Source organism: Oxyura jamaicensis, chromosome 1, assembly GCF_011077185.1.
Source record: "Oxyura jamaicensis isolate SHBP4307 breed ruddy duck chromosome 1, BPBGC_Ojam_1.0, whole genome shotgun sequence".
NCBI classification, from domain to species: domain Eukaryota; kingdom Metazoa; phylum Chordata; class Aves; order Anseriformes; family Anatidae; genus Oxyura; species Oxyura jamaicensis.
The window spans coordinates 70,506,669-70,524,397 of NC_048893.1; the positions used below are offsets into that span (position 1 = coordinate 70,506,669).

General features: G+C 34.6%; 1 long non-coding RNA gene across 10 annotated transcripts in view; it reads right to left on the minus strand.

Moving 5' to 3' along the window:
* Positions 1 to 17,729, minus strand: part of LOC118155656 — a 111,688-nt gene that overhangs the window by 82,610 nt on the left and 11,349 nt on the right. For 3 of the 10 annotated variants that reach the window (XR_004745939.1, XR_004745934.1, XR_004745936.1), the window contains exons 1-2: positions 8,474 to 8,607; positions 8,313 to 8,362 (exon numbers count right to left, since the gene is read on the minus strand). This is a non-coding gene — a long non-coding RNA (uncharacterized LOC118155656). The other 7 variants (XR_004745951.1, XR_004745935.1, XR_004745943.1 and 4 more) reach the window with 6 other exon arrangements.

A 17,729-nucleotide genomic window follows, 5' to 3' on the forward strand; every position in this document is an offset into this window, starting at 1 on the left:
AGCTGTTGTTTTCCTGGGAATAAGTTTAGAACTTTTGGCTTAATCAGATTTTCACCGATTGCCATATTTGGAGGAATACAGAGTATTACCCTCTGAGACTCACCATCTTGGGTCATCCAGCTGAGTCACTGCACAGCATTAAATACTGCTTCTATAGAATTAATGCATTAGGAAGACAAGACATTGTGCAGTGCCACGCAAGTTTTCCTGGCATGAAAACAGACTTTCCATATTACCCACAAGTGATAAAATCATAGGTAGTCTTACAGGTTATTTCAAACCACTGTTGATAAAATCTTTACATGTCATCATGGCTTTCTGCACCAGGACTATACCATAAGCTAGATTATAGAAGTTACACTCATCCTTGGGAAAATCCCTATCTCAAAATATTCTTGGTCTTGGTAGTCCTTTCACCCAACATCTGATACAACTCTAATTTCGTTTCTTTTCCTAAAAGGAGAAAGCAGTGGTTACCTTTGTCTTCGTGAAGTCAAACTTTCACAAAACCGAACCGAAACAAAAACAACAAAAAATGTTGAATACTTTTAGAGATACTTTTAATCAAAGAATGTAGGTTAATTTCCACTTTCAATTAAAAGCCACTTATATGTCATAAATAGTGGCAGCATCAGTCCACATTCAAGCAGGTGAAATAACTTTGTAAAAGGCACGTTTCAGAATATGAACACACAGTCTCTTATAACACTGAAAACCTACAGAATTATTCTCCTCTGCTGGTGCTAAAAATAGAATTTTCCTTAAACTGCTCTTAGGGAAAAGTGGGAGGTATCAGTCTCAATATCTTGCCCTCAGTGCTTCTGTAAAGTAGGCAATTTATTGCATTATTTGCTGGGACCACTTTTCACCTGCCCAAATCAGATGAAAATTATCTCCCTACATATAACTACAACAAGGTCCTGATGGTATGGTAAGAGGTTAGAATAAAGATCTTCAAAGTTCTGCTATCTTGAAATAGTTAATGCAGCTGAGAATTTTACTTTGTCTTCTTTATGAAAATACAAAATGTACAACAATTTTGTAGCGTCCCACATCAGGCTGATCTTTGAAACCTTGATGAATCCATGAGAAAGCTGTGTACATTTTGCAATGTTGCTATTAAAGCAAGGAAGGACTGACAGAATATTGCACTGACTCACCTTCCAGTTTTGGCTAGATTTGTGTTTCATGTTTAGGAGTCATGTCCACAGACATGAGCCACTTAAGCAATATAAGTGTGAAGTTACAATTTTGCCTGTTTGTTCTGGCAGTCCACAGCCCATATCTACCTAAAAGTGGATATGAGTGCTACTGAGATCTGACGAGCACCAGAACGAAAAATTCTAACTTAATGCTTCCTTTCATATCCTTTTAAGTTGATATTTCATTGAAATACATGCTCACCAGATACCGTTTCACTAATAGTGTATAACTGTGGTTATATAGTATATGTAGTTATACTTTTTTCCAGTATAATTAAGTTGTTTAATTTTTTCACATTTGCTTTTCACCAGACTGAAATGATCCTTTCTGGGGGTGAACAAAGAAAGTTAAGAGAAAAGAGAAACCTTCCTTCCTGTCCATGCTGTCTGCTGTGACTAAAACACATCTGCTCCAAAATTTGAAAGTATTTCTAGAACAGCAAATTCCAGGTCCTAAATCATTATCTAAGTAGGGAAAAACATAAAACTAAGGACCACGTGTCTTCCTCAAAATCTTCCAGCCGTCTCAAAGCCAGATCAAATACTTTACCTTAAAATATCTATGATCTTAAGGTAAAGCTTGAAAAGGGCACAAGTGCATTCTTGGCAACTCTGCTCAAATCATCTCCTATCCCTTAATTCTGTAAAAACAGTACATTGTACTATGTTATGTTATAGATCATCTATAATATTTAAGTCTTCCACATGGTACAAGTGAACAGTTATGAAAAATCACCTTCAAATGACTAGACAATTAAGCTGCAGGTGTGATATTTATAGTGTGGTGTTCTGTGTCAAAAATTGTATAAGTTTGTCGACTGACATCAATGCTGACTATTCAGCCACTGAAAAGACTCTTTTTAGGAAAGATTCGCCATTTAACAACTTTGCAGTTGCTAGTTACTCAAGTCACTAGCTATTGAAGTTACTAGTTATTCAAGACACTGACAACTAAGAGCTACCCTGAAGCATGTCAAAACTGCTATTGGCAGTAACATTCAGAGAGATTAGATGGCTCAGGAAACAGAACCATAATCTCCAGAAAGTAAAGGAAAACACAGAGGCTATTTCTATAAGCTTGACAGCTGACATAAGTGCAATCCACAGGTCCCTTGACAAAATACAGAATACATTGCAAAACATTTCCACAGGGGTATGCCAATGTAGCAGTGGCAATGAAGTGTAAGCACTGATACTGATGCCATGCAAGTCAACCAGTGGAATTAGATTGCACTCAACCAATAATTTGATTACATCATTGAGGACACAGATGGATGAGGACACGATGTACAGTTTATTCCTTCTCTGGAGACTTCAAGTGTGAATGAGATCACTGATTACATCCAGACTAGAGACACTGAGGCAGAAATGCAGTATAAACATCTGCAGACTGAAAAGCTCCAGGCAAAAAATGATGTCTGAAATAGGGATCCATCACTCAAAATCATATCTGGTAGGCAGTCTTATTTGGTAGGAAAATTACGCAGGCTGCTAGGTGACCAGATGCAGGTCCTTAAACAACAAGGTTTTAGAAAGAACATTTTTGTTATGTTTTGACATACTTGATTTTCAAACACTATGAATTCTTTAAAAAAAATTGTTTCTATACAGATATATCATTCATAGATTTTGTGTCTATATAGATATATAGCATAGAGAAGTGACTTGCTGTTGCTTCCCCACCACAGCAGCACCAATGCCAGTAAAAGAAGCAGTTCATCTGCTTTGCTGACCAGGCCTCACTGCCTCACAGATGGGAAAGTTGAAAAGGAACAGAAATAAAAAGACAACCCTGCTACCGTAACTAATAAGAACAGCTAACTGGAGGCTTGGGAAGAGCACAAACCTGCCAGAATCAAAGAAAATTATTTTATGCCTGAGTTTCTTTCTGTGCAAGCATACAAAACCAAACTACCTACGTACAATAAAAGCTTGATTTCACTGCTGTAGAGCTAGACAGTCACTTTGTGACAAACTAATTTGACACACCACAGCAGTTTCACGGAAGTCTGCATTTCTTGGCTGTACAGAAGGGCCAACTGTGTGTATGTATTACTTAGGAACAGAGCATCCTTCTGTAGCACGTCTTAGGGTGGACAGGAGGAAAATTATACCTAAGAATTAGATAACACTGAATCCCAAATACTACATGCGAATAAAAATTTGCATGTAGTATTCGGCTAGTTTGGTATTTGGAAAATATTGCCAGAGTATGTGAGTTGCTCTGAAAAAAAGCAGAAGGAAATGACAGATAAAAATCAATATGACTTGAGATGAAGAGGAGGCTTGAGGAAAGATGAAGACAGTGCTCAGGAAGCAACAGAGGGCAGAAATAGCCTATTTCAAAATTTGTTATCTGGTGTTACTTTCTGCACACATCTAAAACTCAGAACAGTTACACAGTCAAAAATCAATTCAAGGATGCTCAGCTTCTTTCTATAAAAATTTCTTGTTCATGTGGCTTCAAATGCCTTTTTTGTTTGTATGTTTTTAATAGCTATTGGTAATTAGCAACTGTCTAAGTCACTGAGATTTAAGCAGCAAGAAGTTACCAAATAACTACAATCAGTTTTCTTCATGCACTCTCCCCCAACTGCTCCTTAGGAGAAAGTCGAACTAAAGCTGAGGTAGTTCAGAAAACCCAGATTGATGGAAAACAAATCAGTCCTTGTAGACTTTTTGTTTCAGGGGTATATGTTCGACTTTATATTCAGTACAGAATATAAGCAAGATGATAATTATAATAACTACCACCTGGAACAGCACACCAAGAGGAGCACATTACTGAGATCGAAATGTTTTTTTCCTGGTTGTATTACTGATCACATAAAGGTTGTTTTACTAAGCTGGTAAATACAGTCAAAATGCCATAACTCACTTTTTAAGTGTGCCCATTCTTATAATGCTTAGAGCAACACGACCTGTAGTTCACTTGAATTTACCATTTTGTCCATCAAACCATATGTATTAAACCAGATGCCAATGTTTCTGCTGACAACAGCATAGCAATTTGGACAACTGATTTGATCAAGCACAGATCAGAGGGGAAGAAACATTAAAATTAATAACGTGTAAAACAAGTTATAATGAAACATACAATGTGATGTTTCATGTTGAAAAATATGAAATACTTGGATTTGCAACTGAAGGGAAATGAGAAATATTTTTTCAGTGGTGCAAAACTCCTATTTGTTTTGAGCAATGAAACGGGAAAAAAAGTTTTTTAAAACTCAAACACAAATTTTAATTCAAAATGTGTTACTGAACCACATGTGAGTTTTGCCTATCCTCAACCTTGGACACACACAAAACAATGCAGGAAATTTCATATTTCACTGAGGGAAGATAAAACATTTTAGATTTTTTTTTTTTTCTCTACCCCCTTTTGTAGTGGCAGCTGCTTTAAACTTACAAAGTTGAACTCTTAGAGTAAATGTTACTGTTTTGAATTGTAACTGACAGAAAATGAAAAGGTGAAATGCATCTTCTATCAACCTGATTTTACCTACACATATATGTCTAAGTGCATTCACCCACAGACAGACAACTGTGCTGAATTTCAATTTTGCCAGCACATCTTTTTTGCCAGTATCTTTTCAGTGTTTGCACTCCTTAGGACATCTACAGCTTAAGTAACTGACTGCAATGATTACTCTAAAAAATTAGGGTCCTGCAGATATATTCATTCACGAACAATGATTGGACAGCAGACATTCTATTTCAGGATTAGTCCCTTAAAGTGTTTTTGTTTTAAAGATAAGGTGCTTACAGTTTAATCCTTTAGAGCATATGGGGGAACACTTTTTTTTTTCTGATAAAAGTATAAACTTTTTCCTATATTTTGCACCACAAAACATACTGTATTGAAAATTTAGATGGCATTATATGATATATGTTATACCTAATCAATCAGTCATGTGTTCTTCTGTTAATCTGGTTGTTCAGATATTGAAAAAAAGAAAGAAACTGGAAGGCTATTTTATACTAAAAACAGTCTGGGATAGATTACTCCATAAGCTATAGCAATAGAAGGCATTCTGAAAAACATTGTTTACTTGAGTAATTTCAGAAAATATACTTAACACCTGAAAAAGCATAGGCATTGTTGCATTGCTTATATATTTTTATTATTTCTTACATTAAAAGTAAATAAAAAGAAGAAAGCACTTTATTTCTCATTCAATTTTGATAAAAATAATTTAAATTGTACTTAAGCTCATTTAAGAAAAGACGAAACTTTTGAGAATGCTTTATTGATGTATATGTGTGATGAGGAAAAGTCTAATACATTTTTTTTCACAACCATTTTATATTTCAGCAAGCAGTTCCACTTGTAAGAGCATTAGCTAGATTTAGGAAAAGCTATCACAGATTATTAGCCAAAATCTTCAATAATAAAAAAGTTGATCGAGCCCTTAAAAATTACAGCATTCAATTAAAATATATATACTAAGAAAAATTAAATAACAAAAGAGTTGTAATAGCTTTGCCTGTTGAACTCTAAAAAATACACATTGCCTCTGAAAGTAGTAAATACTTTGTAAGCTATATCCTGCTACCTTCACCCTTAGGCAATCATATATTATCTTCACAAAAATTCTAGTGGAGTCAATGGTGTGCCTTTGGAGGTGAGATGCTACTCAAGATGGGTACATGTGAATTAACCTGATTCTCTGGAGGTGGAAGAAAAGCCCTTGGAAAGTTAGTGCAATTAGGACATTTTATTTATAATTATAACCTAAATATTTGGATGCAATTCAGTATTACTTTGGTATCGGGTTTGATCAAGAAATTACAAATATTAATCAACACTTACTTTCAAAGCCCTTAATGGAGAAACATGGCTCAAAAGATGTGAATATTGTACCAGAAACTGATATAACACCTTGGCTGTAGTTGCATTTTACAAGGATAAACTTTAAAATTCCACAACTGAATATTTTGGAAAATTCTCAGATAAACCGAAGATTCTTATAAATGCTGATCTCATAACTACGAATTCTTTTTATCAAAATGTTAATGACAATGAGTATTATTTCAAGATCTACAAAACATACAAGAAAGATTAAGGCTTCCATTTAATTTTTAGCAAGCACTTTAAAATTCCATTCTTTCCTGCTCTAACCACATTATCACTATGTATACTAAAAATCTCTATTTGTACATTTGTGTTTTTACACAATACCTTGTTTCATCGCTTCATTTTATTAATGTTTATTGTCTATATATAGAAAAAAATGAATGTAGATTAAAAAATATCTCCTGTATTAATTTTTTAAAATTTATTCTTGGTTTGTTATCTCTGCCACTATTTAGAGGCATTATAAAAACATGCACATTAGAAAAGAAGACCACCACAGATCACTAATCAATGTTAAAAAAATCTAAACTTCTAAATGACTAATAATTTTATAAAAAGTTGTTTGTTTTATTTTCTACCTGTCCTTTCTAGCACCAAATGTTCAAAAAGGAGGAATAAACAAAGATCGAGCCTGCTGCTTGCAATATAAAAGCTGATTACTAGGAAGAACTCAAAACAAAAGGAATTTATTCAGACTGAAAGCATTAAAAGCAATTCAAACTTTCTGGATTACATCATTGGAAGCAGTATGTAGTTTGTTCCAATTGATGTCATTTGCCCACATAAAGCCATTATTTTGCAAAGCACCTTAGCATATTCATAATCTCCTTCCTCCTAACATTCCGCTCAGACTCTCTTGCACCTGACATGTCAAACACATGGGAAAGATAATGCAAAAGAATCGAGTCTGACAAATACATTTTTGCCCAAACCCAACTAATATTAATACATAAAATGCTGCTTCATATGTATTTTTAAGCATCCCTTTGTAACTGAAAATGTGAAAAGAATTGTCCACATTCTGTTCATACAATTACCTTGGATAACTCAGATCCGTTCTTGTGGGATTTGCAACTCCTTTCCTGAATGGATTCAAGATGAGGTAATGCCATTCAAAAGGGGGCTGAGCAGTGAATCGTTACATGTAGAACTCAAATATCCTGGCCCCAGTTCTAACCTTGTAATTATATTTAACTGGGTCAGTGGAATTTCTTAACTTCCACTACTTGTTTCTTTGCTTCCAGATTTAAAAAGTGCCACGTTCATATGGACAATAAGCTAAAAGACAATATTTCAAAGTAACAGCAGAAAAACATTCACATGAAAGACACTGTTCACATTGCATATGTGCAAATGATATATGGGGGTCAAAGGATCTAGACTTTTGCTGCTCATCTACACCATGGCTAGTAAACTGCAGTGTGATAGTCACTGTGCTTTGTTTACTGTAAGGGTAGGCCCTTACCGTTTCACTACATCAGTAAGACAGCCACTCCATTGCACATACTGCTTTTAATTACCAAATGATATTACTTTTTAAAAGTGCTTTAAAAACAGATCTTGTCTGAAACATAGGATAATGATTTCTTTAAGATTACACAGGGGTCAATTAAAATCAAGGTACTTCATTGCATGCTTTTAGAACTGAATGCAGTTGTGAAAAAATGTGTTTATCATTTGATCTGACAAAAAAAAAAAAATCTGGCATTTGAAAATCTCTAGAAACATAGTGGCATAGCCACTGTAACCATTAATAAAACATATGCTCATTTTTTTGCATGTATTAAGTAAAATTGAGGTATCTGTCTCAAGCTGTTTACCCCACAAATATATCAGGCTAAGACTCTAAAACCTCAAAAGCTGAACTCTGTAAGCAAAAATTCAACAGGACATAAGCTTGTGCTATATGAGGCAAGATATTCTTAAGCAACTTGTACAGACATAAAGATACACACAGATATATGGGCAGATATATGTGAGTTTCCTACTCAGTTTTCTTTGCACAAAGCAATACAGAAAAATCACAGCTAACTAGTAGATTAAGCAATGCAGACTTTAAGGTTCAAAACAATTCCCAAGTTGTCTTTATTTTTGGCAAAGTTTTTTTCTTTCCCCCCCTTTTTTTAAAGGCATACATCTTTTCTCTAAATATATATATATATATATATATATAAATATGTCAAATCAAAAAGAAAAAAAATAAAAGGACAAATTAAAAAGGAACAATAGAAATAACTTTTTTCCCTTACCTTTTTCATCTTTGGTGGGTTACTGGTAACATTTGTCTATGCCTCAAATCCTGTTTAAAAAGCATTTTTTAAAATTTAGCTTTGGATTGGCATGCCTGACTATACTATACATCATAAATGAAGCATAAAACTGTATACAAACACCATTAAAAGGCATATACCTATGGTTTCAATCCTGTGCTTTTTAAAATAAGAATAAAAGTTCACGGCAAAAAACATCATAAAGCATGCAGAACAATGACAGTATTGCATATTCTCTCTAAAGTGCAGATGGTACTAAAGCAGATTTTAAGATAAAGATGAAAAATAAACCTCATTCACTCCTCCTCGTTTCTCTTCTGGGAACACACACACCCCCACACACCACCAAAGAAAAAGAAATACCAAACATATTAACAGCATTTAAGATATCTGCAGCTTCTCACATAGGGTAATCAAATACTAACTAAGATATGTGCAGAGAGAACCAGCTTAAAGTCTTTATTTCTTTTCTGAAGTGGTCATAAATTGACAGCCCCAGTTAAAATTAATACTTCTCCATTTTCCTCTGCTGTAATGAGTTTGTTCAACAGAACATCAGAATTAATCATTCTTCACATTATATGACTAGTAAAATGTCAGAAGTTTTATATACAAACTACATTTACTAGTGTAAACATATTTAAAATAATCTTTGTTTTAAAACTTCCATCAGAACTGAGTGGTTAGAATTTTTTGCACTCCAAGGTTATACACCAAAAGTCAGCATGGCTTGGACATTTCCTCTTTCCAATTAAACTTCAACTTACCTTGCATAGTCAAAAGAGCTAGTGAAACTAAGCTGCTAGAAATCTGAGTTCTTTTGTCCACTATCTCATCTTTATGTGCCTATTTTTCCATTCTGCTGCCATCTGCTGGCAGCACGTTCATTCTACATGACACCGGACCGCATTTGATAGTCTCCTGTTGGTTCATTTACCACAGTTAAAATATGAACCTTATTTTCCATGTTTCTTGGCCAACCAATCAGGTACTGCTACACTTCCGAGTCCAAAATTTTCAACATCAAACAACAGTATTTAGGGATCAACATGATTTTCTTGGCTATCAAGAAGCATGCCTCTAAAATGGTGTGAATAAGACACTTAATATTTGTATAGTTTTAAAGAATCCTTTTTTCATATCACTGAGACTGTAAAAATATTTTCAAGCTCTGGTAAACCTTTCTGAATCTCTTAGTTTCTCTTGTCAAAGGACAATATTCTATCTTGAAGTTTATATGCAACCACTTCCTCTTCAGGTTTTGTGCATTTTCAGATAAAATTCAAAAGAGCAGTAAAATTTTATTCTGAGACCTAAGAGCATAATAAATAAAATGCAACATAATATAATTTCAGAAAAGTAAGCTTAATAAATTGCACAACGTGCAGTATTTTCATGTTAACTAGTTTTAATTAACATTCCACTCTAAGAAAGTAATAATAAAGTATATTATAATATACTAAATTATAAAATATCATGTTCATACAATAGGTAGTGCATGAGCAAAGTAAAAAAAAATGGAAAATAGTTTTATGCAGGCAAAACAATGAAACAGTACATGCATTCTAAATGTAACAAAGGACTTCTTAATTCGAAAAACTAAGCAATCTTGCACTGAAAAGTTATGATTACTAGCCCCTGGATTACAGCTACACTTGGCTCACTAGTGATAGGGGACAGCACTACTGTTTTTTTCAGAAGTTACAGGGACAACCATACATCAAACAAAGAAAAAATTATCTTCAAGCTTTATGAAGGCAACTTATGTCCCCTTGCCTGTAGAGGAACATACTACATTTTACTACAGAAGCAGGGCACTCTTCAATAGCCACTAGCTAATTCAGTAGATGCAGATCTATCCCAAGGATTATATTGACAGAACTCTTCAAGAAGCCAATCTTTAATGTTTATTGAGCTTTGGTGGTTTTTTTTGTTTGTTTGTTTTGTTTTTTCATTGTCAGGTTTAACCTGGAGCAATAAGATCCAAACTTTGCAGACATAAAGTTCTTCTTCTCACATTACAGATGCACACAAATGAATTGCCACACTTTCTGCTGTGGGTTGCTAATCTAGCAGTTTTAAGTCATGTAGCCTTTTCTTCACTTCACTAATTTGGCTAAGAGAAACTGAGCTCTCTCATACTCTGTATGGGCCACAGTGAGGCATCATCTATTTCAGCTATAATTTTCTCCAGTTAAAAAAAAAAGCTTTTTTTACTCAAGTTTTACCCTCTCATGCAAAGGAACTGAAGTGATCCCCAGACAGGTCGATCTCAACACAAGTGGAGCATTAATACAGCTTTATATCCAAAACAAAACACACATCCTATGACTTCTTCCAATGCTGAGTGACAAGAGTGACTGCATGGAAGTTTTTCTAGTGCCTCAGCACTTGAAACAATGTTCCACTAAAAAGTCAGTTGGCTCTCCAGAAAAGGGCCTTGGAAAGGCAAAGGTCCTTTGTGAGTTGCTGATCAACGTTGCTGATGTCTACCTCGAAATCTTGAGTGCATTGACTAATCTGAAAAAAATAATAAATAAAATACAAATTAAATAAAGAATAAAAAAATTAAGTGGAAATGAAAAAACACCTGAGCCCTATCAGTGCAATTTCTTTATCAGTGTCAATTAATATGTTTTACTCCCATCTTACATTCTAAGAAAATTTGTGTGCTCCTCTGCATAAAAACACCTGTGTTCACGTATATGAGTTTACCTAAGTAGGCCATATTAAAATACCCTTGCTTGAGTCATTAACAAAAATAATCTCATAGAAGAGAGAGGGAACAACTGATGGTAAGGACAGGCAGTCTGTGCTGGAGGAGCAAAAGAAAAAAAAACTGATAAAATAATAAGAATTTTGGTGTAGTTTTGAGGCACATTAACAGCAAGAGCTCTGAGTATAATTTTCAAAAGTACTTTACAGCAACAATATTTCATAGAATCATAGAATATCCTGAGTTGGAAGGGACCCATAAGGATCATCGTGTCCAACTCCTGGCACCACACAGGTCCACACAAAATTTTAGACTATATGACTAAGTGCACAGTCCAAATGCTTCTTAATTCAGACAGGCTTGGTGCAGTGACTAATGATCTGCTTTTTGAAAAGCTGATGTAGAATGGCCAGTTTTGATGCACAGGAGCCAGCAAAGGATGTAAAGTCCAGCTAGAGTAGTTAGTGAGGACTTTACTTCAGAACTCATAACAAAGCCTCCATTCCATCCACAGGAATGTTACCAGATTTTAGAGAAAATAATTTAAAGAGGTAATGCTGAATGTTTCATTTTGTTGAACAATTGTGCATTTCTGCATGTGAACAGCTGTCATCCTGGTGTAATAGAATTGTTTCAATACTTCAGCAAATAATTTACAGAACAGTCACTTTTAAAGAAAGTCAGGCCTTGAGTGTGCCATCAAATTCTCAGGGCTCTAGAATAAGCACTTGAAAAGGGATATGATAATAGAAATATGAAAAGGGAAAGAATGTTTTCAGTGGATGTACAGTCTGAGAGACTAGTTATTTTAATACAGTATAATTTTGATTTACTTTTGTAGTATTCCTATTTTACTTCTTAGCAACATCATAATCTGTGGGAATAAAACATGAGAACATCTTTTTTCTTTATTTTTTTTTCTCTCTTTTAAACATAAGTCAAGTTAAATAGGCTTGTAGGAGAAGCTTATACAACATGCAGCCAGTCTGAGTCCAAGACACTCAGTAATTTATATGAATATTGAGAGAAAAACATCATACTATTGTCATGGGAAACTAAACACAAGAATCCTTAACTTGGATACAGACAGAATTTCTTCTTATTAAGTTTCTAAAAAACAACATTATTCCAGTAACATATTGGGATTATATTTTATCTGCTTAAATGCATGAAGACATTCTGAACCACTTTTCAAGAATAACTACTCATATTTTCAAGGCAAACATTATAAACCACTGAAATGTAGAAATATGAAGCATGAAAGAATAAACAAACCCAAAGATATGAACATGGCCACAATGCTTTTCCATTCTTTAGGTAATAAGGTTATGATCAGCCAGTCCAGGAGATGAAGTTTTCTAGGTACCACCATACAATAGACACATATGCATCCCACTTTACTTCAACATTCCCTCATGTCCAGGGCTGAGACAAGTAGCCTTTTAAACGTGAGCCTGGTTTACACAGACCAGATGCGACCATAAAAATACAAGCCACTTGAACATTAATAAAATACACAGTAATTAAAATGTTGTAAAACAGATACTAAAAACATAAAATGTTAATAATCTTAATCACAATGAAACACGGTCAAAGCCACTAAGTCCAGCCATCATTTGCAGAAAGCCAACAAACACCAGATGTATTTTGCTTTGGGGTACGGGAAGGACAAAATTAACTATTTTGACCATTGTAACAATCTAAAAATGATATATAGGCAAAATACCTAGTACTTCACTAGTATACCTAGTACTAGAATACCTAGGACTTCACTAACTTGAAAAGTTCCAGTTTTGTACTAAAATTCATTCAGTCACAACTCATAATCTATCCTATAAAAGAGACATCTGGTATGTGTTAATAATACACAAACTGAGGGACAGTTGGGATTTCTCTCCCCTCAATCCCCTCTTTAATTCTGTTTTCTGAAGAACTTTGCAAAACTCATCTGAAACAAGCAACTCCAGTTTAATGCAGATTTAGAAAATCCTAAACATTTCTTATAAGTCACGGAACCTTATGACTTAGTATTTCTCACATATTTATGAAATTATTTTATTTCTCATAAAAAGTAATGTTTGCATGAAAATGAACACTTACACTGAAAAACTAGGGGCAAATGTGACAAAGCAGGGAAACTCTGCTTTGGGCAGGGGAAAAGGTGGGTTGTGGGGGGGGGGCGATAAAATTAAGGCTAAATACAGTGAAGCACTGCCACAGATTGCCCAGGGAGATTTAGGAATCTCACTCAGAGGTTTTTATGAACAGGTTAGACAGACATTTGTTGGGAATTAAGTAAATACAGTTTATCCCCTCTCCAGGCAAAGAAGTGGTCAGCGTAACATGTGGGGGTCTTTTCCAATTCTACTTGCTGTGGCTTCTGTGAAGCAAGCTTTGCCAACTAAGAAAAAATACTTTTAAGCAATTTTCAAGCTTTGTCATTGTGTTAAGAAATGTGCTTTTAAAAGAAAAGCAGGGCAGTGAAAACTCTAACGGTTCAAGCTGGGTGTTCTTTATGAGATATTACTGTTCTCTACCTCAATTGATGTTATTTCTTGGATTACTTGTTAAATTTCCAAACATGATTACCACTGAGTTTAAAAATTCTTACTACTTGGAATTCTCTAGAATATTCTCTCTCTCTTTCTTTCTTTCTCTTTCCTTCTTTCCTTCCTTAATTCTTTCTTTCTTTCTCTTTCTTTTCTTTTATTTCTTTTTCTTTTTTTTCCTTTATCTGCAAAGGAAATTCCTTTACTATCCTTAAGGATACACACAGGAGACAAGCACATATTTTAAAAGTAATGTATCAACCCTGCACTGATCTGTCACCAACCAAACATCACCCTGTAAATCTCCCAAAACAACTTTGTTACAGTCAGGTAATACTGTTCCTAAATGCTGACCTTTAATCACTGCTGTAAGTAGTTACATCTTGAACTGAGTGGATATACACTGTCATTCAATATTTAAGATACCAATCCTAATTTTATTTATGTGCACACATACATGTATATGTTTGAAATATACATATATATATATATATATATATATCCTCTTTGTGGAAAAAGAAAGAAAGCACAGCAAATATGCCTAACATATTTGCAAAGAACAGAGGAGATCTACCCAGGTGAGGTACTTTCTCACAGAAAGACCCTGGTCTTGATTCTGACATATCATCCTTGAAATTTTTATTTTAAGCTCTATTTGCCTCTGTTCAGTGAGAATAAAAACCCCAACTCAAATTCATACTTAGAGGTGGGGTGTAGTAGGTCAGACCCACTCTGCATGAACCAGCAGGGAAAAAGCAGACTGTAAGAGGTTTGTGCCAGAGCTATTGTCAGGCACAAATGGCTTCTTCAGAGGCCCCAGAGTAGCCAAAGCTGAACTGGCTGTGAAACACTGAATGTAAAAACTACAAAACAAAAGGGCAAAACTTCTCTCAGAATCAAATCCTGGGAAGAAGCTCACAGCCTGAGTAAATGTATTCAAAAGGCTCACCCCGCCTTGCAGGAACTGGCTTCTGTTCAGCTGCAGCTGCTATTTCTACAAGGTACAGGGCTGCAAACAGAACAGCAGATGTGAGCCACTGCTCTCCATTATCCCATGGGCACGTCAGGCTGGTGCAGGCCTGTTAGGAAGCCAGATCCCCCTTTGACCTGGCCACAAGCTGACACTTGGCAGTCCTAAGTAGAAAATTGTCCCAGGCCTCAGCACTGTGGCACACAAGGTCCTTCCTCTTCCAGTGCCAGCTCCAGGTCTGGTTGCCCAGTGTTTTGGAGCAAAACCAGGGTACAACCAATTACCATTAGTAGATATTTTTCACTGAAATTTGAAATCTGATTTAGTTTTTTAGTACACGGTTTGTCTACTGCCTGCATTCCATGTATTTTCTTTTGTTTTCTTAAGTAACAACATGTTTAAGCATCAGGACACATACTCTCACCTGAAGACAAGGGGATGACACTGCACACCAGTGAAATACCTGCCACCAATGCTTTCATCACTCTGCACACCTGGCTTCAGAAATATCTTCGGATTAATAAAAGACCATGTTTAAAGGAATATATATTGTTTAAAGGAATATATATATAAAATGTTCTGTTTGTAACACTGTATTATGAATGTTTCTGAATTCATTTATTGAAGATGAAGGGAAAAAATCAGAAACAACAACAACAACAACAAACAAACAAACAAAAAAAACAACAACAAAACAAACAAACAAACAAAAACATTTCCCAGTCCATCTTTGGTATACCACTAATTAATTTCTATACTTCTTCCTATGTCTGTCCTTGCTTACATCCTCCCTCACATACATAATCCCTTTCATCCCTCTATATCCCTTAAATCCCTCTATATTTTCACCCAGTAGCTTCTCTGCACTTCCAAATAAATTCTATGTCTGCAAACTGAGCATGTCTGTTTCTATGTATCTTTTCTGACACAGTAACTGCTATTAAACAGTATCACATATTAGATGAACCAAAATGATGTACAGAAAAACTTCAGAATATTTCTTCGAATTCAGTATGAAAAAAAAATGATCTTTCTTCTTATTTTCACCACAGCCCCTATTCTCTTTTCCTGCTGTCTGTTTCCATGTTTGGGAATAATCTTATGGCTTCTTTTCAAGTTCTTTTTAATCTACCTCCACTTCTAGAAAAGCTCTCCATTTAGGAACCTGCTGAATAACCTCTAGATTGCATGTGTTCATACACTTTTTAATTTATTTCCCAGGCTGTACCAACTAATTAGTTTAATGAAATGATTTGTTATCTCATATTTCAAAGGTAGAGTCTGTCATGCGGGAATTCATCCTACTTTTCACGTTCATCAGGTACACTGAAGATGTCAAATGCAAAGGCTTTATGAATCTGTGAACCTTCGAGAAATAATTTTCTAGCTGGGCATATAAGGAGACAATAGTCTTCTTAGTCATTTTTCCATATAGTATTTTCTACATTTTCTATTTAAGAGTTTCATTTGGGCTTTTCAAAACTAAAAATCCTTGTATTTATTTCAACTATAAAGCTGCTCCTGGCAAACTTTTTTAAAAAAAAAAAAAAAAAAAAAAAACTACTTAGATGTTTAAAATTAATTTTTAAAAGATCTTGACTACATTGTTTTTACTCCTAATTGTAACCATGTTATTCAGGTTCAGAAGTGCATTTTAAAATGCAGATATGGACTGCAAGGGAATGCAAGGGAATGTGTCCCAATTGATTATTGTAACTTATAACATAGCTGCCATATTTAAAATAATTCACAGTTATTCCATAAAGTTATCTGAACTTCTACTGACTCCTTCTGTATATAAAATGGCCACTAACCTAATGAACATATTCAAATATTTTGATTAAATGTAGAAAGCAATGTAGCATCATCAAAATAATTTCTTTCTTTGAGTAAAGGTCCCAAGACTGGAGAGGAAAAAAAATATTTTCTACAGTGAAACAATTGTGAACATTCCATTCCGAGCTACAGATTAATTATGCTTGAAGTAATCTGAGGTGTACCTCAGTCTACATATAACATAAAACCTTCCGTCTACATATATTTTGTTTATAAAGATGATCTTTCTGTATGAGCCACAGATAAGGAAGAAATTATAAATCCTTCAGGACATTTAAGAATATTCTTATTTTTTTGCTTATTAATGTACTTATGAGTAGTGATCAATTCAGTTTAGCTTTAAAGCATATTCCTTTCATTCAGCCTCATGAGTTTCTATGGTTAATATCCTGCCATTCTCTAAGGAGATTAGAATGTTAAAGCAGATATTCCTTACAGCTTCCTCCATGCAAACCATCCATTAAATGTATTTAACCTGTATCTCTTGACAATGAAAAACTAATGTGACAGATAGGAAAAACACTGTTAGCTATAGTTGGCATCAAGGAATTAGTAAGAGCACAATGAAATCACAAGGAGTGTCAATGCAAAATCATGCTTCATCAGCCAGCACAGTACAAAACCACCACTAACAACACCTGTTTTAAGAACAATTATTAGATTCACATTTTTTCCATCTCTCAAGTTACGTAAAAATGGTGGCTTATAAGACGATAAATCACAGTAGTCATTTAATAAACCTGCCATGTAAATACAGATTGTTTCTTCCATAAACCTTTTCTGAATCTCACAGCCTCTTCCTGCTAAATGGGTTATACTTAAAAAAAATGAAAATAATAATAATAATAATAATAAAAGATAAAGTGGTCCTTTAGCAGTAATGTAGTTATTATGACAAACACCATAATGTCAGCAAGACAGCCTGACTTAACCAAGAATAAGAGATTAGGCCCTAGGAAGGATGCTCTTGTTTGCTGTCCCATTTCTATCTTGGTTGTTAGGCATCTCACAATCTTTGTCTTCATATTATAATTGCAAGGTGAGAAATTACTATAATTACCATTCAACAAATGGAGGAGAGACTAAGAGGATGTATTTTAAAGCTACTTGGGTGCCTAAACATGCAGATACGCACCTACTGGTATTTCAGCTCTTACCCTCATTAGCAGATTTAGTTGCAAATTCAAATTGCAAAAATAGCCTTGGGCAACAGTGTTTGATAGCTGTGCTGTCTCTTAAATCACCAGGAATATCATTACGGATGTCTTTCTGAGTTTTGGGCTTAGTGTTTACATGTAACTTTAGTTAAATGGAAGAGTAGAAGG